Genomic DNA, 27,416 nt, shown 5'->3' on the forward strand with positions numbered 1-27,416 from the left:
AAGACTCAAATACCTGATTGGAGCGACAACTTTAGTTTTTTGTCAGGGCAGGAACAGGTTGGCTCTGAGGACGACGGGTGTGATAACGCACAGGGTGATGATGATGAGGTCGGAGATCCCACTTACTGTCAACCCACAGTCAGCCAAGAGATGAGGTCAGCAGAGGAGGTGGAGGAAGATGCTAGTGACGACGAGGTCAGGTTGCGCCTTCCTGGACAGAGACGTAGTACTGGAAGCACGTCAACAACTGCATCCTCAAACACAACTCTGCCTCTCACCACAAGTCGTGGTGGCTCTTCAGGTCGCATGGGTGCTAAGCCTTGCATAGCCTGGGCATTTTTTCAGATCGATAAAGATGACCCAACTCGTGTTATCTGTAACATTTGTCAGCAAAAGCTAAGTAGAGGCCAAAAAATACATAGTTTGAGTACTTCATGCATGAACCGGCACATGGACATGAAGCATAAGTTGCAGTGGGAAGCTCAGTGTGCTACAATGCGGCCTAGCCGGCCGGGCCAACCACCGTCTGCCATATCTTGTGCATCCGCGGCCTCTTCATCCTCTGTGACTGGGGGGACAGCAGTCACACCTGTTTTGGGGCGCAGACCTGCCACCTCTTTACCCGCAACAGCCAGCGTGATTGGCAGGTCATCATTTTCTTTGGAGGTGGTAACACCAGCTGGTCTTGAGCGCTGTCCGACATCGATAGCACCACCTTTGGATCAAGGCAACCTAACATGTCCGCCTGCATCTTCCTCACAGACCGGCAGTTTGCCGGGGACACCCTTATCAACCCCGTCTAAGCACAATAGCCAGCCCTCGGTCCCTCAGATGTGGACAAGTAAAAGACCATTTCCTCCTAGCCATGAGAAAGCTAAGAGGTTGAATTTCACCATCTGCAAGCTCTTGGCTACAGAAATGCTGCCTTTCCGCCTGGTGGACACAGAGGATTTTCGAGACCTTATGTCCGTCGCAGTGCCCCAGTACCAGATGCCCAGTCGGCACTACTTCTCAAAGAAAGGTGTGCCTGCGCTCCACCAGCATGTCGCACACAACATCACCGCTTCTTTGAGAAACTCTGTGTGTGACAGGGTGCATTTCACCACAGACACTTGGACGAGTAGGCATGGACAGGGACGTTACATGTCGCCGACGGGGCACTGGGTAACTATGGTGACAGCAGGACAAGGGGCTGCTGTCCAAGTCTTGCCATCCCCACGAGTTGTGCGTCAATCCTCTTTATCTCAAAGTTCCTCCACTGCTTCTGCCTTCTCAACCTCCTCTCGGTCCTCCACCTGCACCCAAAGCCTGTCTGGTAATTCCACCCGCTTTCTAACTGCGCAGAAGGGATCCTGCACACCTCCTTACTATGCTGGCAGCAGGGCTCAACGTCATCAGGCGGTTTTTACTTTGAAATGTCTGGGAAATGTGAGTCACACAGCTGAGGAGTTGTGGTCAGCTCTGGAGAACCAGTTTCATGAATGGTTGTCTCCACTGGACCTGAAACCAGGGAAGGCCGTGTGCGACAATGCTGCAAACCTGGGTGCGGTCCTTCGCCGGGCAATGTCACACACGTGCCTTGTATGGCTCACGTGTTGAACCTGGTTGTCCAGCAATTTTTAGCCCACTATCCCAGACTAGATGGCCTTCTGCAGAGGGCACGGTCGCTGTGTGCTCACTTCCGCCGTTCGCATCCCGCAGCTCAGCGACTTACATCTCTACAGAAGTCGTTGGGCCTGCCACTTCACCGGCTAAAATGCGATGTGCCTACCCGGTGGAATTCAACTCTGCACATGTTGCAGCGACTGTGGCAGCACCGACAAGCCCTGGTGCAATACGTTCTGACGTATAGCCTGGGCCAACGAGATTCAGAGGTGGGGCAAATCACGCTGGAGGAGTGGTCTCAGATCAGGGACCTATGCACCCTTCTGCACAGTTTTGAAATGGCGACGAAGATGTTTAGTGCTGACGATGCCATTATCAGCATGACTATTCCGGTGAATTACATGCTGGAGCACATGTTAAACAGAATTCGGAGTCAGGTGGTGGCACAAGAGGAGGTGGAGGAAGTAGAGGAGGAGGAGTTGTATGCGGAAGGGCTAACATCTGCAAGGTCCAGACGGTCGGCAGCACCAAGGCGGCAGGCATGTGAGGGTGGGGGAGATGGTTTTACCAGGGCGCATGGTAGCAGCCAAACTAGTGAGGAAGGTGCAGGAGCCCAGGAAGAAGTGGAGGACGAACTGATGGAAGACTCATCAGATGAGGGAGACCTTGATCACATTTCTGTTGTGCGAGGTTGGGGGGAGAGGACAGAGGAAGGAAGCATGATTGTTACCTCGCCACCAACACAACAGGGACTTGGTGCTCCTGGATGCGCAACACACATGAGTGCCTTCTTGCTGCACTACCTGCAACATGACCCTCGAATTGTGAGAATTAGAAATAATCCTGACTACTGGGTTGCCACACTGTTAGATCCCCGGTACAAAAGTAAATTTGCAGAAATTATTCCTGCCATAGAAAGGGATGCACGCATGCAGGAGTATCAGCAGAGACTGTTGCAGAATCTTACATGTGCTTTTCCACAAAATACCAGTGGTGCACGTAGTGAATCTCACAGTTCCAACTTGCCAACCGTGGGACCGTCAAGTGTTCAGCACTCAAACCGTAACAGAACCACAGTATCTGCTGGTAACATCAATTTTGCGGAATCATTTCACCACTTTTTTAGCCCATCCTTTGCAAGGCCACAGGAGACAAGAAGTCTGACACATAGTCAACGCCTAGAGACGATGGTACAGGAGTATCTCCAAGTAAACATTGAAGCCACGACTGTGTCACTGGACCCTTGCTCTTTTTGGGCTTCCAATCTGGATAAATGGCCGGAGCTAGCCACTTACGCCTTGGAGATCTTGTCATGCCCCGCAGCCAGCGTTCTGTCTGAACGTGTGTTCAGCGCTGCTGGTGGTGTGCTGACAGATAAGCGCACGCGGCTCTCCACTGATAATGTAGACAGACTCACGTTCATAAAGATGAACAAATCATGGATCCGAAACGACTTTTCTACCCCTGTGTCATCCTGGGGAGAGTAAAAGCTTGATGATTGGTTAAAATCACCCTACCAACCGTTTTAAGCTTTCAAATTACTAATCATGTTTATCTGTATCTTGACTGGAAAATAATTTGGGCTTTGTAGCAGTGTGCAGCACTGATCCTATTAGGCCATCTATAATAAGCTTCACCAGATTTAAAATTAAAAATAATTTTTAGCTGCATCTAGCCCGGAAAATAATTTTGGGGCTCCGAGATGCGCAAGACACATAAGTGCCTTCTTGCTGCACTACCTGCAGCATGACCCTCATATTGTCAGAATTCGAAGTAATCATGACTACTGGGTTGCCACACTCTTAGATCCCCCAAACTTTTCGATCAACCTTTTCATTTTAATAAAGACCAAAAAAATGGTCATTTTTGAAATTATAAGCATTAGCAGGTTGTTAGAAACTGAAATCAAACAGTTTTCAACTCAAAACTTTATTCTAGGTGATGTTACATTTTCACATAGGACCCCTTGTTCGAAAGGAGCTTCTGAACTCTCTCGTCCATTGAATTTGTCAGGTTTTGGATGGTTTCTGCTTCAATTGTTTTGCATGAGGACAGAATACCCTCCCAGAGCTGTTGCTTAGATGTGAACTGCCTCCCGCCATCATAGACACTCCTTTTAATGATGCTCCAAAGGTTCTGAATGGGGTAGAGGTCAGGGGAGCATGGGGGTCACACCATAAGTTTGTCCCCTTTTATGCCCACATCAGCCAGAGATGCAGATGTTTTATGTGCAGCATGAGATGGTGCATTATCATGCAGAAAAATGATCTTGCTGTGAAATACACGGTTCTTCTTCTTGAACCATGGCAGGAAGTGCTGTTTGAGAAAATCCACATACATTATGGAGTTCATCTTTAGCGCCTTCAGGGATCCTAAAGGGGCCGACAATCTCTCTCCCCATGATTCCAGCCCAAAACATTACTCCACCTCCTCCTTGTTGGCGCTGTAGCCGTGTTTGCGTGGCGTGTCCATCAACCAGCCATCCTCCACTCCATTCATCTGGACCATCGAGCGCTGCACGGCACTCATCCGTGAACAAAACAGTTTTGAAATCAGTCTTCATGTAATGTTTGGCCCACTGGAGCCGTTTCTGCTTGTGTGAAGTGGATAGAGGAGGTCGACAGGATGGCGTATGCACAGCTGCAAACCTCTGAAGGACCCTGCATCTTGTTGTTCGGGGGACGTTGGAGGCACAAGCAGCTTCAAAAACTTGTCTGCTGCTATGACAAGGCTTTTTTGCCGCTGCTCTTTCAACCTGACGTAATTGCCTGTAGGAAAGAGTCCTCAATTTGCCCTTATCAGCACGCACACGTGTGTACTGTGAATCAGCTACATACTTCTTGATTGCCAAGACACTTCATCCTGATCATCGCACAATGTTGATTGTAGTCATGCCTTGACCTAAACACTCCACAATTTGTTGCTTCTCAGCAGCCGACACATCCTTTTTCTTTCCCATTTTGGCAGAAAATGTAGGCTGCTTAATAATGTGAGACAGCCTTCTTAAGTAGTCTTGCCTTTCATTGGACACACCTGCCAAACTAATTAGCACAGGTGTCTGCAATTGCTTACAGTGATATAAAGAGCCCTGACACACATCACCATCAATGAGTTTAACTGACAAACAAACAAATTCTTCCCTTATCACTCCTAAACACTTTTTGCATAATAATTTGGAACGCGGTGTACATGTGCTTTTCCACAAAACACCAGTGGTTCACGTAGTGAATCTTACAGTTCTAACTTGCCAACCGTGGTCTGTATGGAATTGTTCAATAAAGGGCCCAAAATTAAGATAACATAGATGGGAGAGGTCTCTATGAATAGGAATTCCTAAGTATTTGATACCCTGTGAGGGCCAGGCAAAGGGAAAGTTGGACTGGATGGAATCCTATATGGATTTAGGGAGGGAGACATCGAGGGCCTCAGACTTCGCTGCATTGATTTTAAAATTTTACCATGTAACAAAGTGATCTATTTCAGCCATAACAGCAGGGATGGATATATGTGATTGAGTGATATATACTAGGACATCATCAGCAAATAGAGAGCACTTGTACTCGGTGCCTCCCACCTCAATCCACCTAATATTGGGGTTATGGCGAATTGATGAGAGCAGGTGCTCCGTCACTAGGATGTATAAGAGAGGGGACAGAGGACATCCCTGCCTTGTCCCATTGGTGATTGTGAAAGGTGATGAAAATGTTCTGACGCACCCCCTGGGCCTTGGGACACCCGGAGCCGGACCCTTTTTGGTGGATGCTGGTGGTTGTAGTCTTCGTGGCGGCGATCCGGTTCCGTGGCTCAGGGCGGTCAAACCAGTGGCGGAACTATTTATGTGGTTTTGATGTTTAAATGTCCGACTACGCCACCCGTGGATTGCGGTCAGAGTGAACCGCCGCTACAGGGCAGACCGCTAAGGCAGGTGTTGTGGGAGCAGAAGAGCGTAGCATAACTCCCCACGGGAGGAGTATAGCCTCAGGGCAGTGTATGCGGAGGATGGGGGTGATGGTGCAGGGCAGCAGCAGTAACGACACGGAGTCAGTGATGCAGTTCAGGGCCTTTACTCACAGTTCTTATTATCCAGACCACGTCTGCAGGTAACGGCTGCCCACGTCGTACTGTGCTCACCAGGTGAGGGGCTCAGACAACTCCCAGATAACTTTGGAGCGCTTCACAGGACCCCCTTTGTGTGTCCTTTGTCTGGCCTTTCTTACCAACACTTCTGTCCGGCTGCCTCGGGCCTCCTCTTGGTAAACTTGGCGCCAGTTTCCCTGACCCTATGTGGTGCCTTCCTAGCGGGTGGAGCAAGGGGCTGCGCCACATAAAATGTCAGAGCCTCCGGTTTCTAGCTGAGGGTTGTTTCCTGCCTTCACTAGTTCGGGGACCGGTCTCCCCCTTTGGCCTGACCCCTCCACGCAGGTGGATTCGGGCGTGCGGTGGCGACTCGCCCGTCCGCACCCCTGGGATCCCTTCATTCCTCGTTCCTGGAGCCTTCTCCGCTCCTCTTCCTTCCTTCTCCCTCTTGCAGGCCTGGGCCTCTGTTACTAGGCCCGCCTCCGGAGCAGAGCTCATGCAGAGCCCCTGCTCCCTGCCACTTCTGCTCAGACTTCTCTGCACTGAACTAAGATGGTGCCCACCTTTTATACTCCCTTCTCAATGCACCCAGGAACTGCTTCCTCCCTGCTCCTGCACTGCAGGGTTCCCCTTCCTCAGTGTTCCCTCCCCCCACTCCAGCCAGGGACAGGGACTGTCGTGCCCATCTCAGGGGCATATTGGTCGCCCTGCCCCACGGCAATGTGGTGTAATGCATGCAGGTGTCGGGTCCTGATCCACACTCCATCCTTATCTGAGAGTGAGATATCACACCTCTGGGTGAGGTGCAATACGTCTGTAGCAACCGAGCCCTCGGTGCTACAGTTCCATTTATCTTCAGCCTAGGTGACGTATTGTGATACAGGGCCGTGATTTTGGCTATAAAAGGGTCCCCTAGACCCCTACCCCAAGCTTTTTAAGAGAATCATATATGGCGTGCCAGGAGACTCTGTGGAATGCTTTCTCAGCATCCAACGAGAGTATCTACTTACAAATTTTTAACTGCATCTAGCCCAGGAAATACTTTGTGCCTAGTAGCAGTGTCTGCTAGTCAGCGGATTATCCCGGCTGTTAAGCAAGCTACACCACCTGTAGTTTGGACACTTAATTTTTTCAAAGGAAATGCTTCGGGACAACGGGATACTCAGTGAAGAGCATCAGGAGGCACCCCAAGGCATAGGGGCTGGGACTGGCACTAGGATGCCTTGCGGTGGACAGCCGAGCTCGATCCTTATAAAAGCTTTTTAACTGCAGCAGCTTTAGTGGACGATACTGGAGCTGGAATTACGCGGCTGCTGGCATGAGACTTGCCCTCCAATAGATCCTTGTAAATGGATTTAAGTGTATTCATTCAAATTAGAGGGACAATTTAAATTAAAAAGCTTAGAGCTGCCTCCACCACAGGGGGGCTCTCTCGACCCACCAGCGGACAGGCACCAGTATTGGGAGAGGGGGGCTGGCCGTCAGGGTTCACCGCGGCTCTGGCACAAACCCGGCGACACGGAGGTGGCACGGGCAGGAGCGGACTGGCCGTCTCGGCTTCTCACTTTTTGGATTTTAGAAGGGCATGACATGCCTATATCTGTGTCTCCCCCTCCTTTTACTCCTCCACCTCTTTTCTTTTCGCATGACTATATGTACTTGTCACTTTTCCATGTGTTAGTTGTGTCTTCTGAGCAGTTTGTCAGCTTTTGGACACCTTTGAAGGTGTTTTCTATGTGTTTCTATGTGTTTTTGTTTGCCTGCCATTGGTTTTAACGGTGTTCGAAGGTGTTCGACGAACAGTTCGACGAACAGTTCGGCGAACACATGGGTGTTCGACGAACCGAACCGAACTCGAACACTACGGGGGTGGCTCAACACTAGTTGCGAGTCTCCTGGCGAAAGTGTGTTTCCCGGGTTTGTTGAGGTGTAGTCCGTCTCTGGCAAGGAGTCCGTCATAGAGGTAATTCACACCGTGGTCAGGAATCCAAATCCTTGTTGTCTGCACCATCGTCTCAGCCAGTTGTTCACATCAAGGATAATGTTCCATCTCCTGACTCCATGCCCGTCTACTGGAACGATAGAAGAAAAAACTACCTGCGCATCCAGTTCTTTTACTTTCTTCCCCAATGCTTCAAAGTCCTTGCAGATTGTCGGTAGGTCCTTCCTTGCCATGTCATTGGTGCCAACAAGTATCAGAAGAAATGGGTGGACATCCTTGGAACTGATGAGCTTTGGTATCCTATCGGTAACATCCTTGATCTTCGCACCTGGGAGGCAGCATACTTCTCTTGCGGTTATGTCCGGTCTGCAGATAGCTGCTTCTGTTCCTCTCAGTGGTGAGTAGTGTTGAGCCACCCCCGTAGTGTTCGAGTTCGGTTCGGTTCGTCGAACACCTTCGAACACCGTTAAAACCAATGGCAGGCAAACAAAAACACATAGAAACACATAGAAAACACATTCAAAGGTGTCCAAAAGCTGACAAACTGCTCAGAAGACATAACTAACACATGGAAAAGTGACAAGTACATATAGTCATGCGAAAATAAAAGAGGTGGAGGAGTAAAAGGAGGGGGAGACACAGATATAGGCATGTCATGCCCTTCTAAAATCCAAAAAGTGAGAAGCCGACACGGCCAGTCCGCTCCTGCCCGTGCCACCTCCGTGTCGCCGGGTTTGTGCCAGAGCCGCGGTGAACCCTGATGGCCAGCCCCCCTCTCCCAATACTGGTGCCTGTCCGCTGGTGGGTCGAGCGAGCCCTCCTGTGGTGGAGGCAGCTCTAAGCTTTTTAATTTAAATTGTCTCTCTAATTTGAATGAATACACTTTAAATCCATTTACAAGGATCTATTGGAGGGCAAGTCTCATGCCAGCAGCCGCGTAATTCCAGCTCCAGTAGCGTCCACTAAAGCTGCTGCAGTTAAAAAGCTTTTATAAGGATCGAGCTCGGCTGTCCACCGCAAGGCATCCTACTGCCAATCCCAGCCCCTATGCCTTGGGGTGACTCCTGATGCTCTTCACTGAGTATCCCATGGTCCCGAAGCATTTCCTTTGAAAAAATTAAGTGTCTAAACTACAGGTGGTGTAGCTTGCTTAACAGCCGGGATAATCCGCTGACTAGCAGACACTGCTACTAGGCACAAAGTATTTCCTGGGCTAGATGCAGTTAAAAATTTGTAATTAGATACTCTCGTTGGATGCTGAGAAAGCATTCCATAGAGTCTCCTGGCACGCCATATATGATTCTCTTAAAAAGCTTGGGGTAGGGGTCTAGGGGACCCTTTTATAGCCAAAATCACGGCCCTGTATCACAATACGTCACCTAGGCTGAAGATAAATGGAACTGTAGCACCCTGAGGGCTCGGTTGCTACAGAGGTATTGCACCTCACCCAGAGGTGTGATATCTCACTCTCAGGTAAGGATGGAGTGTGGATCAGGACCCGACACCTGCATGCATTACACCACATTGCCGTGGGGCAGGGCAACCAATATGCCTCTGAGATGGGTGCGACAGTCCCTGTCCCTGGCTGGAGTGAGGGGAGGGAACACTGAGGAAGGGGAACCCTGTAGTGCAGGAGCAGGGAGGAAGCAGTTCCTGGGTGCATTGAGAAGGGAGTATATAAGGTGGGCACCATCTTAGTTCAGTGCAGAGAAGTCTGAGCAGAAGTGGCAGGGAGCAGGGGCTCTGCATGAGCTCTGCTCCGGAGGCGGGCCTAGTAACAGAGGCCCAGGCCTGGAAGAGGGAGAAGGAAGGAAGAGGAGCAGAGAAGGCTCCAGGAACGAGGAATGAAGGGATCCCAGGGGTGCGGACGGGCGAGTCGCCACCGCACGCCCGAATCCACCTGCGTGGAGGGGTCAGGCCAAAGGGGGAGACCGGTCCCCGAAACTAGTGGAGGCAGGAAACGACCCTCAGCTAGAAACCGGAGGCTGTGACATTTTATGTGGCGCAGCCCCTCGCTACACCCGCTAGGAAGGCACCACATAGGGTCAGGGAAACTGGTGCCAAGTTTACCAAGAGGAGGCCCGAGGCAGCCGGACAGAAGGGTTGGTAAGAAAGGCCAGACAAAGGACACACAAAGGGGGTCCTGTGAAGCGCTCCAATGTTATCTGGGAGTTGTCTGAGCCCCTCACCTGGTGAGCACAGTACGACGTGGGCAGCCGTTACCTGCAGACGTGGTCTGGATAATAAGAACTGTGAGTAAAGGCCCTGGACTGCATCACTGACTCCGTGTCGTTACTGCTGCTGCCCTGCACCATCACCCCCATCCTCCGCATACACTGCCCTGAGGCTATACTCCTCCCGTGGGGAGTTATGCTACGCTCTGCTGCACCCACAACACCAGCCTCAGCGGTCTGCCCTGCAGCGGCGGTTCACTCTGACCGCAATCCACGGGTGGCGTAGTCGGACATTTAAACATCAAAACCACATAAATAGTTCCGCCACTGGTTTGACCACCCTGAGCCACGGAACCGGGTCGACGCCACGAAGACTACAACCACCAGCATCCACCAAAAAGGGTCCGGCTCCGGGTGTCCCAAGGCCCAGGGGGTGCATCAGAACATTTTCATCACCTTTCACAATCACCAATGGGACAAGGCAGGGATGTCCTCTGTCCCCTCTCTTATACATCCTAGTGACGGAGCACCTGCTCTCATCAATTCGCCATAACCCCAATATTAGGTGGATTGAGGTGGGAGGCACCGAGTACAAGTGCTCTCTATTTGCTGATGATGTCCTAGTATATATCACTCAATCACATATATCCATCCATGCTGTTATGGCTGAAATAGATCACTTTGTTACATGGTCAAATTTTAAAATCAATGCAGCGAAGTCTGAGGCCCTCGATGTCTCCCTCCCCAAATCCATATAGGATTCCATCCAGTCCAACTTTCCCTTTGCCTGGCCCTCACAGGGTATCAAATACTTAGGAATTCCTATTCATAGAGACCTCTCCCATCTATGTTATCTTAATTTTGTGCCCTTTATTGAACAACTCCATACAGACCACGGTTGGCAAGTTAGAACTGTAAGATTCACTACGTGAACCACTGGTGTTTTGTGGAAAAGCACATGTACACTGCGTTCCAAATTATTATGCAAAAAGTGTTTAGGAGTGATAAGGGAAGAATTTGTTTGTTTGTCAGTTAAACTCATTGATGGTGATGTGTGTCAGGGCTCTTTATATCACTGTAAGCAATTGCAGACACCTGTGCTAATTAGTTTGGCAGGTGTGTCCAATGAAAGGCAAGACTACTTAAGAAGGCTGTCTCACATTATTAAGCAGCCTACGTTTTCTGCCAAAATGGGAAAGAAAAAGGATGTGTCGGCTGCTGAGAAGCAACAAATTGTGGAGTGTTTAGGTCAAGGCATGACTACAATCAACATTGTGCGATGATCAGGATGAAGTGTCTTGGCAATCAAGAAGTATGTAGCTGATTCACAGTACACACGTGTGCGTGCTGATAAGGGCAAATTGAGGACTCTTTCTTACAGGCAATTACGTCAGGTTGAAAGAGCAGCGGCAAAAAAGCCTTGTCATAGCAGCAGACAAGTTTTTGAAGCTGCTGGTGCCTCCAACGTCCCCCGAACAACAAGATGCAGGGTCCTTCAGAGGTTTGCAGCTGTGCATACGCCATCCTGTCGACCTCCTCTATCCACTTCACACAAGCAGAAACGGCTCCAGTGGGCCAAACATTACATGAAGACTGATTTCAAAACTGTTTTGTTCACGGATGAGTGCCATGCAGCGCTCGATGGTCCAGATGGATGGAGTGGAGGATGGCTGGTTGATGGACACCCCACGCAAACACGGCTACAGCGCCAACAAGGAGGAGGTGGAGTAATGTTTTGGGCTGGAATCATGGGGAGAGAGATTGTCGGCCCCTTTAGGATCCCTGAAGGTGCTAAAGATGAACTCCATAATGTATGTGGATTTTCTCAAACAGCACTTCCTGCCATGGTACACGAAGAAGAACCGTGTATTTCACAGCAAGATCATTTTTCTGCATGATAATGCACCATCTCATGCTGCACATAAAACATCTGCATCTCTGGCTGATATGGGCATAAAAGGGGACAAACTTATGGTGTGACCCCCATGCTCCCCTGACCTGTACCCCATTCAGAACCTTTGGAGCATCATTAAAAGGAGTGTCTATGATGGCGGGAGGCAGTTCACATCTAAGCGACAGCTCTGGGAGGGTATTCTGTCCTCATGCAAAACAATTGAAGCAGAAACCATCCAAAACCTGACAAATTCAATGGACGAGAGAGTTCAGAAGCTCCTTTCGAACAAGGGGTCCTATGTGAAAATGTAACATCACCTAGAATAAAGTTTTGAGTTGAAAACTGTTTGATTTCAGTTTCTAACAACCTGCTAATGCTTATAATTTCAAAAATGACCATTTTTTTGGTCTTTATTAAAATGAAAAGGTTGATCGAAAAGTTTGGGGGATCTAAGAGTGTGGCAACCCAGTAGTCATGATTACTTCGAATTCTGACAATATGAGGGTCATGCTGCAGGTAGTGCAGCAAGAAGGCACTTATGTGTCTTGCGCATCTCAGAGCCCCAAAATTATTTTCCGGGCTAGATGCAGCTAAAAATTATTATTAATTTTAAATCTGGTGAAGCTTTAGTATAGATGGCCTAATAGGATCAGTGCTGCACACTGCTACAAAGCCCAAATTATTTTCCAGCCAAGATACAGATAAACATGATTAGTAATTTGAAAGCTTAAAACGTTTGGTGGGGTGATTTTAACCAATCATCAAGCTTTTACTCTCCCCAGGATGACACAGGGGTAGAAAAGTCGTTTCGGATCCATGATTTGTTCATCTTTATGAACGTGAGTCTGTCTACATTATCAGTGGAGAGCCGCGTGCGCTTATCTGTCAGCACACCACCAGCAGCGCTGAACACACGTTCAGACAGAACGCTGGCTGCGGGGCATGACAAGATCTCCAAGGCGTAAGTGGCTAGCTCCGGCCATTTATCCAGATTGGAAGCCCAAAAAGAGCAAGGGTCCAGTGACACAGTCGTGGCTTCAATGTTTACTTGGAGATACTCCTGTACCATCGTGTCTAGGCGTTGACTATGTGTCAGACTTCTTGTCTCCTGTGGCCTTGCAAAGGATGGGCTAAAAAAGTGGTGAAATGATTCCGCAAAATTGATGTTACCAGCAGATACTGTGGTTCTGTTACGGTTTGAGTGCTGAATAGAGATGAGCGGTGTTCGACTAGAACTGTTCGCCAATCTCAAATTCGAGCTGTTTTGGGCGGTGTTCGAGTTGTTCGACGAACCCGAACGATTTGCAAAAAATTTGGCTGTTCGAGGTTATGTTCGATAACTGTTCGTGCACCAAAAGCGTGTCCTGCATGTCTGGCGCTATTTAGAGCACCAATCATGCAGGGATTGTCTGCCACTCACTGTAATGCCACAGCCATGGTGGTTGTGGCATTACAGTGATTGCCCAAATCGATGGGAACAGTGCCAACAGTGAAACATGAAAAGCCGGCAATTCAGCAGCGGCATACACCTGTACCCGACAATTTAGAACCGAAAGAATAGAGCTTCACACATAGATTAGATAGATATAAACATGTCAGCCACATATATACGAAGTACAGTGAAAGTGCTGCTTACTGTACTTGTCATTTAGCGTAAAGGATTTATTAAAAAAAATAATAGTGTTTTCATGCACCGTCTCTTTAAAAAAGCCGGCCGGCAATTCAGCAGCGGTACCCGACAATTTATAACAGACAGAATAGAGCTTCACACATAGATTAGATAGATAGAAACATGTCAGCCACGTATATACGAAGTACAGTGACAGTGTTGCTTACTGTACTTGTCATTTAGCGTAAAGGATTTATCAAAAAAAATAATAGTGTTTTCATGCACCGTCTCTTTAAAAAAGCCGGCCGGCAATTCAGCAGCGGTACCCGACAATTTATAACAGACAGAATAGAGCTTCACACATAGATTAGATAGATAGAAACATGTCAGTCACATATATATGAAGTACTGTGACAGTGTTGGTTACTGTACTTGTCATTTAGTATTAAAATAAAGGATTTATTATTAAAAAAATTGGCGTGGGGTTCCCCTTAATTTTAGGCTCTAGCGGAGGTTAAGCAGACGGCTGGGGCAGATGTTTGAAGCCTGGGAAGGGGGTAATACCCACGGAGCTTCCCAGGCTACTAATATCAGCCCCCAGCTGAATACATAGCCTTTACTAGCTATTAAAATGGGGGACCCCCCCAAAAAAATGATGTGGGGTCCCCCCTAATTTAATAGCTAGCAAAGGCTAGGCAGACAGCTGGGGGCTGATATTAATAGCCCAGGAAGGGAGCCATGAATATTGGCCCCCTCCCAGGCTAGAAACACCAGCCGTCAGCCGCCCCAGAAGTGGCGCATTCATAGGATGCGCCAATTCTGGCACTTAGCCTCGCTCTTCCACGCTGCCCTGGTGCGGTGGCAGGGGGTAATAGGGTTGGGGTTGATGTCAGCTTATAATGCCAGCTGACATCAAGCCCAGGTTAGTAATGGAGAGGCGTCTATAAGACACCCCCATTACTAACCCCATAGTCAAAGTTAAGAAAAACACAAACACCCAGAATAAAGTCCTTTAATTGAAATAAAGACACAATCCTTTATTGTTCTAAATTAAACCATACTTACCGTCACGCCCATTCCAGCTGAAGCCAACGATCTCGTGCAATAAAAGAAAAATAATAAAGCAACCTCATCCTTACCTTTCCATGGTTCCCACGACAGCTTCAGCTCTACTACATCGAGATGACAGGCTGGACCGCAGCAGAACGCTGCCATCCAGCCTGTCATCCCGCAGACACTGAGAAGCGCAGGCTTGCTTGCGCTGCTCAGCGTCTCTCTGTGACGACATCCAGATGAGCCGAGTTCATGTCCAATGAACTCGGCTCACCTCATGCACGTCACTGACAGCGTGGGAAAATTCTCACGCTGAAGCGGTGAGTGCAGGAGAATTCTCCCACGCTGTCAGTGACGTGCATAAGGTGAGCTCATGTCCAATGAACTCAGCTCACCTCCTGCACGTCACTGACAGCGTGGGAGAATTCTCCTGCACTCAGCGCTTCAGCATGAGAATTCTCCCACGCTGAAGCGCTGAGTGCAGGAGAATTTTCCCACGCTGTCAGTGACGTGCATAAGGTGAGCTCATGTCCAATGAACTCAGCTCACCTCCTGCACGTCACTGACAGCGTGGGAGAATTCTCCTGCACTCAGCGCTTCAGTGTGAGAATTCTCCCACGCTGAAGCGCTGAGTGCAGGAGAATTTTCCCACGCTGTCAGTGACGTGCATGAGGTGAGCCGAGTTCATTGGACATTAACTCGGCTCATCTGGATGCCCTTACAGAGAGACACTGTGGAGCGCAAGCAAGCCTGCGCTTCTCAGTGTCTGCGGGATGACAGGCTGGATGGCAGCGTTCTGCTGCGGTCCAGCCTGTCATCTCGATGTAGCAGAGCTGAAGCTGTCATGGGATCCATGGAAAGGTAAGGATGATGTTGCTTTATTATTTTTCTTTTATTTCAGGAGATCGTTGGCTTCAGCTGGAATGGGCGTGATGGTAAGTATGGTTTAATTTAGAACAATAAAGAATTGTGTGTTTATTTCAATTAAAGAACTTTTTTCTGGGTGTTGTGTTTTTTTTAAATACTTTACTAGAAATTCATGGTGGTCATGTCTAATATTGGCGTGACCCCATGAATTTCGGGCTTAGGACCAGCTGATAATGCCAAGCTGGCCCTAACCCCTTTATTACCCAGTGAGCCACCGCATCAGGGCCCTGGATGAGTTGGGTACAGCGCCAGAAGATGGCGCTTCTATGAACGCGCCATTTTCCGGGGTGGCTGCGGACTGCAATTTGCAGCGGGGGTGGCCCAGAAAGCTTGGGCCTCAATGCACTGCGGATTCCAGCCCCCAGCTGCCTAGTTGTACCTGGCTGGACACAAAAACAGGGCGAAGCACCACGTCAATTTTCTTTAAATTATTTCATGAAATAATTAAGAAAAAAAGGGCTTCCCTATATTGTTGTGTCCGGCCAGGTACAAATAGGCAGCTGGTGGTTGGGGGCAGCCCGTTACTGCCTGCTGTACCTGGCTGGACACAAATATAGTGCGAAGCCCCACGTCAATTTTTTTAAAATTATTTCATGAATTTCCTGAAATAATTTAAAAAAATTGAAGTGGGGCTTCGCACTATATTTGTGTCCAGCCAGGTACAGCAGGCAGGAACGGGCTGCCCCCATCCACCAGCTGCCTATTTGTACCTGGCCAGACACAACAATATAGGGAAGCCCCTTTTTTCTTAATTATTTCATGAATTTCATGAAATAATTAAAAAAAATTGAAGTGGGGCTTCGCACTATATTTGTGTCCAGCCAGGTACAGCAGGCAGGAACGGGCTGCCCCCATCCACCAGCTGCCTATTTGTACCTGGCCGGACACAACAATATAGGGAAGCCCTTTTTTTCTTAATTATTTCATGAATTTCATGAAATAATTAAAAAAAATTGAAGTGGGGCTTCGCACTATATTTGTGTCCAGCCAGGTACAGCAGGCAGGAACGGGCTGCCCCCAACCACCAGCTGCCTGTTTGTACCTGGCCGGACACAACAATATAGGGAAGGCCTTTTTTTCTTAATTATTTCATGAATTTCATGAAATAATTAAAAAAAAAGTACGTGGGGCTTCGCCCTATTTTTGTGTCCAGCCAGGTACAACTAGGCAGCTGGGGGCTGGAATCTGCAGCGCAGGGAGGCCCAAGCTTTCTGGGCCCCCCCCCCTGCTACAAATTGCAGTCCGCAGCCACCCCGGAAAATGGCGCGTTCATAGAAGCGCCATCTTCTGGCGCTGTACCCAACTCATCCAGGGCCCTGGTGCGGTGGCTCACTGGGTAATAAAGGGGTTAGGGCCAGCTTGGTATTATCAGCTGGCCCCAAGCCCAAAATTCATGGGGTCACGCCAGTATTAGACATGACCGCCATGAATTTCTAGTAAAGTATTTAAAAAAAACACAACACCCAGAATAAAGTCCTTTAATTGAAATAAAGACACAATTCTTTATTGTTCTAAATTAAACCATACTTACCATCACACCCATTCCAGCTGAAGCCAACGATCTCCTGCAATAAAAGAAAAATAATAAACCAACCTCATCCTTACCTTTCCATGGTTCCCAGGACAGCTTCAGCTCTGCTACATCGAGATGACTGGCTGGACCGCAGCAGAACGCTGCCATCCAGTCTGTCATCCCGCAGACACTGAGAAGCGCAGGCATGCTTGCGCTCCTCACTGTCTCGCTGTGACGGCATCCAGATGAGCCGAGGTCATGTCCAATGAACTCGGCTCACCTCATGCACGTCACTGACAGCGTGGGAAAATTCTCACGCTGAAGTGCTGAGTGCAGGAGAATTCTCCCACGCTGTCAGTGATGTGCATGAGGTGAGCTCATGTCCAATGAACTCAGCTCACATCCTGCACGTCACTGACAGCGTGGGAAAATTCTCCTGCAATCAGCGCTTCAGCGTGAGAATTTTCCCACGCTGTCAGTGACGTGCATGAGGTGAGCCGAGTTCATTGGACATGAACTCGGCTCATCTGGATGTCGTCACAGAGAGACGCTGAGCAGCGCAAGCAAGCCTGCGCTTCTCAGTGTCTGCGGGATGACAGGCTGGATGGCAGCGTTCTGCTGCGGTCCAGCCTGTCATCTCGATGTAGCAGAGCTGAAGCTGTCGTGGGAACCATGGAAAGGTAAGGATGAGGTTGCTTTATTATTTTTCTTTTATTGCAGGAGATCGTTGGCTTCAGCTGGAATGGGCGTGATGGTAAGTATGGTTTAATTTAGAACAATAAAGGATTGTGTCTTTATTTCAATTAAAGGACTTTATTCTGGGTGTTTGTGTTTTTTTTAACTTTGACTATGGGGTTAGTAATGGGGATGTCTTATAGACGCCTCTCCATTACTAACCTGGGCTTGATGTCAGCTGGCATTATAAGCTGACATCAACCCCAACCCTATTACCCCCTGCCACCGCACCAGGGCAGCGTGGAAGAGCGAGGCTAAGTGCCAGAATTGGCGCATCCTATGAATGCGCCATTTCTGGGGCGGCTGACGGCTGGTGTTTCTAGCCTGGGAGGGGGCCAATATTCATGGCTCCCTTCCTGGGCTATTAATATCAGCCCCCAGCTGTCTGTCTAGCCTTTGCTAGCTATTAAATTAGGGGGGACCCCACGTCATTTTTTTTGGGGGGTCCCCCATTTTAATAGCTAGTAAAGGCTATGTATTCAGCTGGGGGCTGATATTAGTAGCCTGGGAAGCTCCGTGGGTATTACCCCCTTCCCAGGCTTCAAACATCTGCCCCAGCCGTCTGCTTAACCTCCGCTAGAGCCTAAAATTAAGGGGAACCCCACGCCAATTTTTTTAATAATAAATCCTTTATTTTAATACTAAATGACAAGTACAGTAACCAACACTATCACTGTACTTCATATATATGTGACTGACATGTTTCTATCTATCTAATCTATGTGTGATGCTCTATCTTTCTGTTCTAAATTGTCGGGTACCGCTGCTGAATTGCCGGCCGGCTTTTTTAAAGAGACAGTGCATGAAAACACTATTATTTTTTTAAATAAATCCTTTACACTAAATGACAAGTACAGTAAGCAACACTATCACTGTACTTATTATATATGTGACTGACATGTTTCTATCTATCTAATCTATGTGTGAAGCTCTATTCTTTCTGTTCTAAATTGTCGGGTACAGATGCTGAATTGCCGGCCGGCTTTTTTAAAGAGACGGTGCATGAAAACACTAATATTTTTTTTAATAAATCCTTTACACTAAATGACAAGTGCAGTAACCAACACTGTCACTGTGCTTCTTATATGTGTGACTGACATGTTTCTATCTATCTAATCTATGTGTGATGCTCTATTCCTTCTTGTCTAAATTGTCGGGTACCGGTGTATGCCGCTGCTGAATTTGCCGGCCGGCTTTTTTAAAGAGAGTGTCTTCTGAGCAGTTTGTCAGCTTTTGGACACCTTTGCAGGTGTTTTCTATGTGTTTCTATGTGTTTTTGTTTGCCTGCCATTGGTTTTAACGGTGTTCGACGGTGTTCTAAGGTGTTCGACGAACAGTTCGACGAACAGTTCCTCGAACATCCCGGTGTTCGACGAACCGAACCGAACCCGAACACTACGGGGGTGGCTCAACACTAGTGCTGAACACTTGACTGTCCCACGGTTGGCAAGTTGGAACTGTGAGATTCACTACGTGCACCACTGGTATTTTGTGGAAAAGCACATGTAAGATTCTGCAACAGTCTCTGCTGATACTCCTGCATGCGTGCATCCCTTTCTATGGCAGGAATAATTTCTGCAAATTTACTTTTGTACCGGAGATCTAACAGTGTGGCAACCCAGTAGTCAGGATTATTTCTAATTCTCACAATTCGAGGGTCATGTTGCAGGTAGTGCAGCAAGAAGGCACTCATGTGTGTTGCGCATCCAGGAGCACCAAGTCCCTGTTGTGTTGGTGGCGAGGTAACAATCATGCTTCCTTCCTCTGTCCTCTCCACCCAACCTTGCACAACAGAAATGTGATCAAGGTCTCCCTCATCTGATGAGTCTTCCATCAGTTCGTCCTCCACTTCTTCCTGGGCTCCTGCACCTTCCTCACTAGTTTGGCTGCTACCATGCGCTCTGGTAAAACCATCTCCCCCACCCTCACATGCCTGCCGCCTTGGTGCTGCCGACCGTCTGGACCTTGCAGATGTTAGCCCTTCCGCATACAACTCCTCCTCCTCTACTTCCTCCACCTCCTCTTGTGCCACCACCTGACTCCGAATTCTGTTTAGCATGTGCTCCAGCATGTAAATCACCAGAATAGTCATGCTGATAATGGCATCGTCAGCACTAAACATCTTGGTCGCCATTTCAAAACTGTGCAGAAGGGTGCATAGGTCCCTGATCTGAGACCACTCCTCCAGCGTGATTTGCCCCACCTCTGAATCTCGTTGGCCCAGGCTATACGTCAGAACGTATTGCACCAGGGCTTGTCGGTGCTGCCACAGTCGCTGCAACATGTGCAGAGTTGAATTCCACCGGGTAGGCACATCGCATTTTAGCCGGTGATGTGGCAGGCCCAATGACTTCTGTAGAGATGTAAGTCGCTGAGCTGCGGGATGCGAACGGCGGAAGTGAGCACACAGCGACCGTGCCCTCTGCAGAAGGCCATCTAGTCTGGGATAGTGGGCTAAAAATTGCTGGACAACAAGGTTTAACACGTGAGCCATACAAGGCACGTGTGTGACATTGCCCCGGCGAAGGGCCGCACCCAGGTTTGCAGCATGGTCGCACACGGCCTTCCCTGGTTTCAGGTCCAGTGGAGACAACCATTCATGAAATTGGTTCTCCAGAGCTGACCACAACTCCTCAGCTGTGTGACTCACATTTCCCAGACATTTCAATGTAAAAACCACCTGATGACGTTGAGCCCTACTGCCAGCATAGTAAGGAGGTGTGCAGGATCCCTTCTGCGCAGTTAGAAAGCTTGTGGCATGACCAGACAGGCTTTGGGTGCAGGTGGAAGACCGAGAGGAGGTTGAGGAGGCAGAAGCAGTGGAGAAACTTTGACATAAAGAGGATTGACGCACAACTCGTGGGGACGGCAAGACTTGGACAGCAGCCCCTTGTCCTGCTGTCACCATAGTTACCCAGTGCCCAGTCAGCGACATGTAACGCCCCTGTCCATGCCTACTCGTCCAAGTGTCTGTGGTGAAATGCACCCTGTCACACACAGAGTTTCTCAAAGAAGCGGTGATGTTGTGTGCGACATGCTGGTGGAGCGCAGGCACACCTTTCTTTGAGAAGTAGTGCCGTCTGGGCATCTGGTACTGGGGCACTGCGACGGACATAAGGTCTCGAAAATCCTCTGTGTCCACCAGGCGGAAAGGCAGCATTTCTGTAGCCAAGAGCTTTCAGATGGTGAAATTCAACCTCTTAGCTTTCTCATGGCTAGGAGGAAATGGTCTTTTACTTGTCCACATCTGAGGGACCGAGGGCTGGCTATTGTGCTTAGACGGGGTTGATAAGGGTGTCCCCGGCAAACTGCCGGTCTGTGAGGAAGATGCAGGCGGACATGTTAGGTTGCCTTGATCCAAAGGTGGTGCTATCGATGTCGGACAGCGCTCAACACCAGCTGGTGTTACCACCTCCAAAGAAAATGATGACCTGCCAATCACGCTGGCTGTTGCGGGTAAAGAGAGGGCAGGTCTGCGCCCCAAAACAGGTGTGACTGCTGTCCCCCCAGTCACAGAGGATGAAGAGGCCACGGATGCACAAGATATGGCAGACGGTGGTTGGCCCGGCCGGCTAGGCCGCATTGTAGCACACTGAGCTTCCCACTGCAACTTATGCTTCATGTCCATGTGCCGGTTCATGCATGAAGTACTCAAACTATGTATTTTTTGGCCTCTACTTAGCTTTTGCTGACAAATGTTACAGATAACACGAGTTGGGTCATCTTTATCGATCTGAAAAAATGCCCAGGCTATGCAAGGCTTAGCACCCATGCGACCTGAAGAGCCACCACGACTTGTGGTGAGAGGCAGAGTTGTGTTTGAGGATGCAGTTGTTGACGTGCTTCCAGTACTACGTCTCTGTCCAGGAAGGCGCAACCTGACCTCGTCGTCACTAGCATCTTCCTCCACCTCCTCTGCTGACCTCATCTCTTGGCTGACTGTGGGTTGACAGTAAGTGGGATCTCCAACCTCATCATCATCACCCTGTGCGTTATCACACCCGTCGTCCTCAGAGCCAACCTGTTCATGCCCTGACAAAAAACTAAAGTTGTCGCTCCAATCAGGTATTTGAGTCTTATCATCGTCTTCCTCATTGTCTCCACCAACAGGAGTTACAGTTTGGGAATGAGGGTCTACATTATGGTCAGAACCTTCTGCGTCTGGTCCTGGATCCGACTCATAAAGATTCTGGGCATCAGTGCAGATCATTTCCTCGTCTGGATTCACAGAAGCGCTGGAGTCGACCTCTGATTCCCAGGCTATAGTATGAGTAAACAGCTCTGCAGACTCAACCATCTGTTCTACCTCATACTCCGACGGGCAGCTGGAGATTTGGGAGCTGTGAGGAAGCAAGTGCGATTGGGGTGACACCTTTGAGGACTGGAGTATTTGTGATGTTGAAGTTGATGTGGAGGAGAGCCCACTTAAAGGAGCACTTGATATCCGTTGAAGCACCTGCTGTTTTTGTGCCTCATCTGGAATTTGTAGCGATTGGCGTGGCCGTAAGAAAGGGATCTTATCACATTGTCCGCTAAAAGAAGTAGACATTTTAGTTTGGCTGGAAGATGGTCTTTCTTCTGCAGATGTTACTGTTGCTTTAACACCTACCCCACGGACACAACCTTTTTTCCCCTTCCCAACACGCCTATTCCCCTTTCCACCAGCAGCAGGCCTTTTTCCACTCATTTTGGTGGTTAACTAATTCACAACTCTGGAGTTGTTTGCACAAAAAAACAATGGATGGGAACCGAGCAGAGCTGAGTGGCCAAACTGTGGTATTAGGCCAAAACTATTGGCTGGGTTAGATGCAGAAAAAAATTATATTCAATTTGCAACCTGATGGAGGTCTGTATAGATGGATTAATAGAACAAGTCCCACACACAGCTAGAAGCCCAATATTTTTTCAGAGGTAAATGCAGAAAAAAATATATTCAGTTTGCAACCTGATGGAGGTCAGTATAGATGGACTAATACAACAAGTCCCACACACAGCTAGAAGCCCAATATTTTTTCAGAGGTAGATGCAGAAAAAAATATATTCAGTTTGCAACCTGATGGAGGTCTGTATAGATGGATTAATAGAACAAGTCCCACACACAGCTAGAAGCCCAATATTTTTTCAGAGGTAGATGCAGAAAAAAATATATTCAGTTTGCAACCTGATGGAGGTCTGTATAGATGGATTAATAGAACAAGTCCCACACACAGCTAGAAGCCCAATATTTTTTCAGAGGTAGATGCAGAAAAAAATATATTCAGTTTGCAACCTGATGGAGGTCTGTATAGATGGATTAATAGAACAAGTCCCACACACAGCTAGAAGCCCAATATTTTTTCAGAGGTAGATGCAGAAAAAAATATATTCAGTTTGCAACCTGATGGAGGTCTGTATAGATGGATTAATAGAACAAGTCCCACACACAGCTAGAAGCCCAATATTTTTTCAGAGCTAGATGCAGAAAAAAATATATTCAGTTTGCAACCTGATGGAGGTCTGTATAGATGGATTAATAGAACAAGTCCCACACACAGCTAGAATCCCAATATTTTTTCAGAGGTAGATGCAGAAAAAAATATATTCAGTTTGCAACCTGATGGAGGTCAGTATAGATGGACTAATACAACAAGTCCCACACACCGCTAGAAGCCCAATATTTTTTCAGAGGTAGATGCAGAAAAAAATATATTCAGTTTGCAACCTGATGGAGGTCAGTATAGATGGACTAATACAACAAGTCCCACACACAGCTAGAAGCCCAATATTTTTTCAGAGGTAGATGCAGAAAAAAATATATTCAGTTTGCAACCTGATGGAGGTCTGTATAGATGGATTAATAGAACAAGTCCCACACACAGCTAGAAGCCCAATATTTTTTCAGAGGTAGATGCAGAAAAAAATATATTCAGTTTGCAACCTGATGGAGGTCTGTATAGATGGATTAATAGAACAAGTCCCACACACAGCTAGAAGCCCAATATTTTTTCAGAGGTAGATGCAGAAAAAAATATATTCAGTTTGCAACCTGATGGAGGTCTGTATAGATGGATTAATAGAACAAGTCCCACACACAGCTAGAAGCCCAATATTTTTTCAGAGCTAGATGCAGAAAAAAATATATTCAGTTTGCAACCTGATGGAGGTCTGTATAGATGGATTAATAGAACAAGTCCCACACACAGCTAGAAGCCCAATATTTTTTCAGAGGTAGATGCAGAAAAAAATATATTCAGTTTGCAACCTGATGGAGGTCAGTATAGATGGACTAATACAACAAGTCCCACACACAGCTAGAAGCCCAATATTTTTTCAGAGGTAGATGCAGAAAAAAATATATTCAGTTTGCAACCTAATAATAAATAATAAATGTGTACAAATATGTTAGGGGACAGTATAGAGACCTTGGCCGGGATTTGTTCAAAAGGAGGGATATTACGGTAACAAGAGGGCATTCACTAAGACTGGAAGAGAAAAGGTTTCAGCACCAGCATAGGAAGGGGTTCTTTACGGTAAGAGCAGTGAGAATATGGAATTCACTGAGTGAGGAGACGGTAATGTCGGATTCACTAAACCAGTTCAAGCGGGGACTGGATGCATTTCTAGATACCAGGCAGATTTCTGCATATACTTAAAATTAAAATAAAATAGTAGGTTGATACAGGGATTTATTCTGACTGCTGGTTTCAGAGTCGGGAGGGAATTTTTCCTCAGGTGAAGATTGGCTAAATCATTTGGGGTTTTTGCCCTCCTCTGGATCAACTTTAGGAATTACAGAACTAACAGGTCGAACTTGATGGACGCAAGTCTTTATTCGGCTTTACTAACTATGTATATGTAACTATGTATATGTAACCTGATGGAGGTCAGTATAGATGGACTAATACAACAAGTCCCACACACAGCTAGAAGCCCAATATTTTTTCAGAGGTAGATGCAGAAAAAAATATATTCAGTTTGCAACCTGATGGAGGTCTGTATAGATGGATTAATAGAACAAGTCCCACACACAGCTAGAAGCCCAATATTTTTTCAGAGGTAGATGCAGAAAAAAATATATTCAGTTTGCAACCTGATGGAGGTCTGTATAGATGGATTAATAGAACAAGTCCCACACACAGCTAGAAGCCCAATATTTTTTCAGAGGTAGATGCAGAAAAAAATATATTCAGTTTGCAACCTGATGGAGGTCGGTATAGATGGATTAATAGAACAAGTCCCACACACAGCTAGAAGCCCAATATTTTTTCAGAGGTAGATGCAGAAAAAAATATATTCAGTTTGCAACCTGATGGAGGTCTGTATAGATGGATTAATAGAACAAGTCCCACACACAGCTAGAAGCCCAATATTTTTTCAGAGCTAGATGCAGAAAAAAATTATATTCAATTTGCAACCTGATGGAGGTCAGTATAGATGGACTAATAGAATGATGCTATGCCCAAAAGATTTTACTTCACTAGGTGCAGTAAAAAAATTGGTATTCTATACACAGGTGGTATATCTTGCAACACAGATAGGCTACTCCACTGACTAACACACTCTGCAATAGGCCAAAAAGGATTAGCTTTGCTAGATTCAGCCAAATGCTGTGAAAAAAACTTGCACAGCACTGGCACAGACCTGCCTGGCAAAAACTGATAGGAACTGATGTAACCTAGTCCTGAAAAGGACTCCAATTACAATTAGTCTTTACTCCCACAATCTATTTATTTAAGAGCACAGACCTGCCTGATAAAAGTCGTAGGAAATGCTGTAACCTAGTCCTTAAAAGGACTGCAATCACAACTATTCCCTACTCCCAAGCTATCTGTAGATTTGTGCGAAAATTGGCTTGAAATTAACAAGGTATAGCGCACACAGCAACAGCGGTGCCGTCTAACACGCAGCTGCAGCAGTGAGAAAATGGTGGCGACGGGGAGAATGGCTTGGTCTTATAGGGCAAGGACATGTGACATACACTGCCAATGACACATGCCCTTGCTTGTGTGAAAAAAAGCACTTCGCTCCGTGTGTGCGCTGCTGATAGGCTGACAGATTGCACCTCCCCACTGCAAATGCGGGAAAGAGAAAAAAAAATGGAGATCTTCATTGTTCCTGCAGAGATCCATCCCCTGCCCCTCCCCCCACCCCGCTGTGCACTCAAACTGCGTATTAACATTAATTTTCATCATTACTGAGAAAAAATCCAGTTATGATTTTGGTGCACGAACAGTTATCGAACATAACCTCGAACAACCGAATTTTTCTCAAATTGTTCGTGTTCGCCGAACGGCTCGAACACCACCCAAAACAGCTCGAATTTGAGATTGGCGAACAGTTCGAGTAGAACAACGCTCATCTCTAGTGGTGAGTCTCCCACCACCACCACTCTTCTTCCCTTCTTGGCTGTCCTTTTTCTTGTCGCTTCTGGGTGTTTCTGGGTGCTCTTTTCATCTTTGCTTGCTGGTAGTGCCTCATCCTTAGGTGTGCCATCTTCGTCCTCCACAAGTCCTTGGAATCTGTTTCTCAGTTGTGTGGTTGGTGGTGTCTCCATGGTCCTCTTGCTTCTTTTGGTCACTTGCCTCCACTTGTCTGCCTCTGGAGGTTCTCTGACGCTTCGTTCGCTTTCCGTGACCAGTAGTGACGCTTCTGTTCTGTCCAGGAAGTCTTTATTTTCCTTGTGGCTTGCACCGTGCAGTGAACCCTCTGTATTTACTTTCATGCAGTCTTCTCTTTATGGTAGATTTGGATATTGATACGCCTACCTCCTGGAGAGTGTTGTTCACTTGGTTGGCTGTTGTGAAGGGGTTTCTCTTCAGCATGGAAATTATTCTGTGATGATCCACCACTGTTGTCTTCCATGGGCGCCCAGGTCTTTTTGCATTGATGAGTTCACCAGTGCTTTCTTTCTTTCTCAGGATGTATCAAACTGTAGATTTTGCCACTCCTAATATTGTAGCAATTTCTTGGTTGGGTTTTTTCTCTTTTTGCAACTTAAGGATGGCTTGTTTCACCTGCATGGGGAGCTCCTTTGACCGCATGTTTGCTTCACAGCAAAACCTTCCAAATGCAAGCACCACACCTCAAATCAACTCCAGGCCTTTTATCTGCTTAATTGAGAATGACATAACGAAGGGATTGCCCACACCTGTCCATGAAATAGCCTTGGAGTCAACTGTCCAAGTCCAATTACTTTTAGTCCCGTTAAAAACAGGGTAGCACATGTGTGTTCGCCGAACTGTTCGTCGAACTGTTCGTCGAACACCGTTAAAACCAATGGCAGGAAAACAAAAACACATAGAAACACATAGAAAACACCTTCAAAGGTGTCCAAAAGCTGTCAAACTGCTCAGAAGACATAACTAACACATGGAAAAGTGACAAGTACATATAGTCATGTGAAAAGAAAAGAGGTGGAGGAGTAAAAAAAGGGGGAGACACAGATATAGGCATGTCATGCCCTTCTAAAACCCAAAAAGTGAGAAGCCAACACGGCCAGTCCGTTCCAGCCCGTGCGACCTCCGTGTCACCGGGTTTGTGCCAGAGCCGCGGTGGACCCTGACGGCCAGCCCCCCTCTCCCAATACTGGTGCCTGTCCGCTGGTGGGTCGAGCAAGCCCCCCTGTGGTGGAGGCAGATCTAAGCTTTTTAATTTAAATTGTCTCTCTAATTTGAATGAATACACTTTAAATCCTTTTACAAGGATCTATTGGAGGGCAAGTCTCATGCCAACAGCCGCGTAATTCCAGCTCCAGTAGCGTCCACTAAAGCTGCTGCAGTTAAAAAGCTTTTATAAGGATCGAGCTCAGCGGTCCACCGCAAGGTGTCCTACCGAAAGTCCCAGCCCCTATGCCTTGGGGTGCCTCCTGATGCTCTTCACTGAGTATCCCGGGGTCCCGAAGCATTTCC

The sequence above is a fragment of the Phyllobates terribilis genome, unplaced genomic scaffold, assembly GCF_046119375.1.
Source record: "Phyllobates terribilis strain yellow unplaced genomic scaffold, ASM4611937v1 Scaffold_1__5_contigs__length_1240528914, whole genome shotgun sequence".
Classification (NCBI taxonomy): Eukaryota; Metazoa; Chordata; class Amphibia; order Anura; family Dendrobatidae; genus Phyllobates; species Phyllobates terribilis.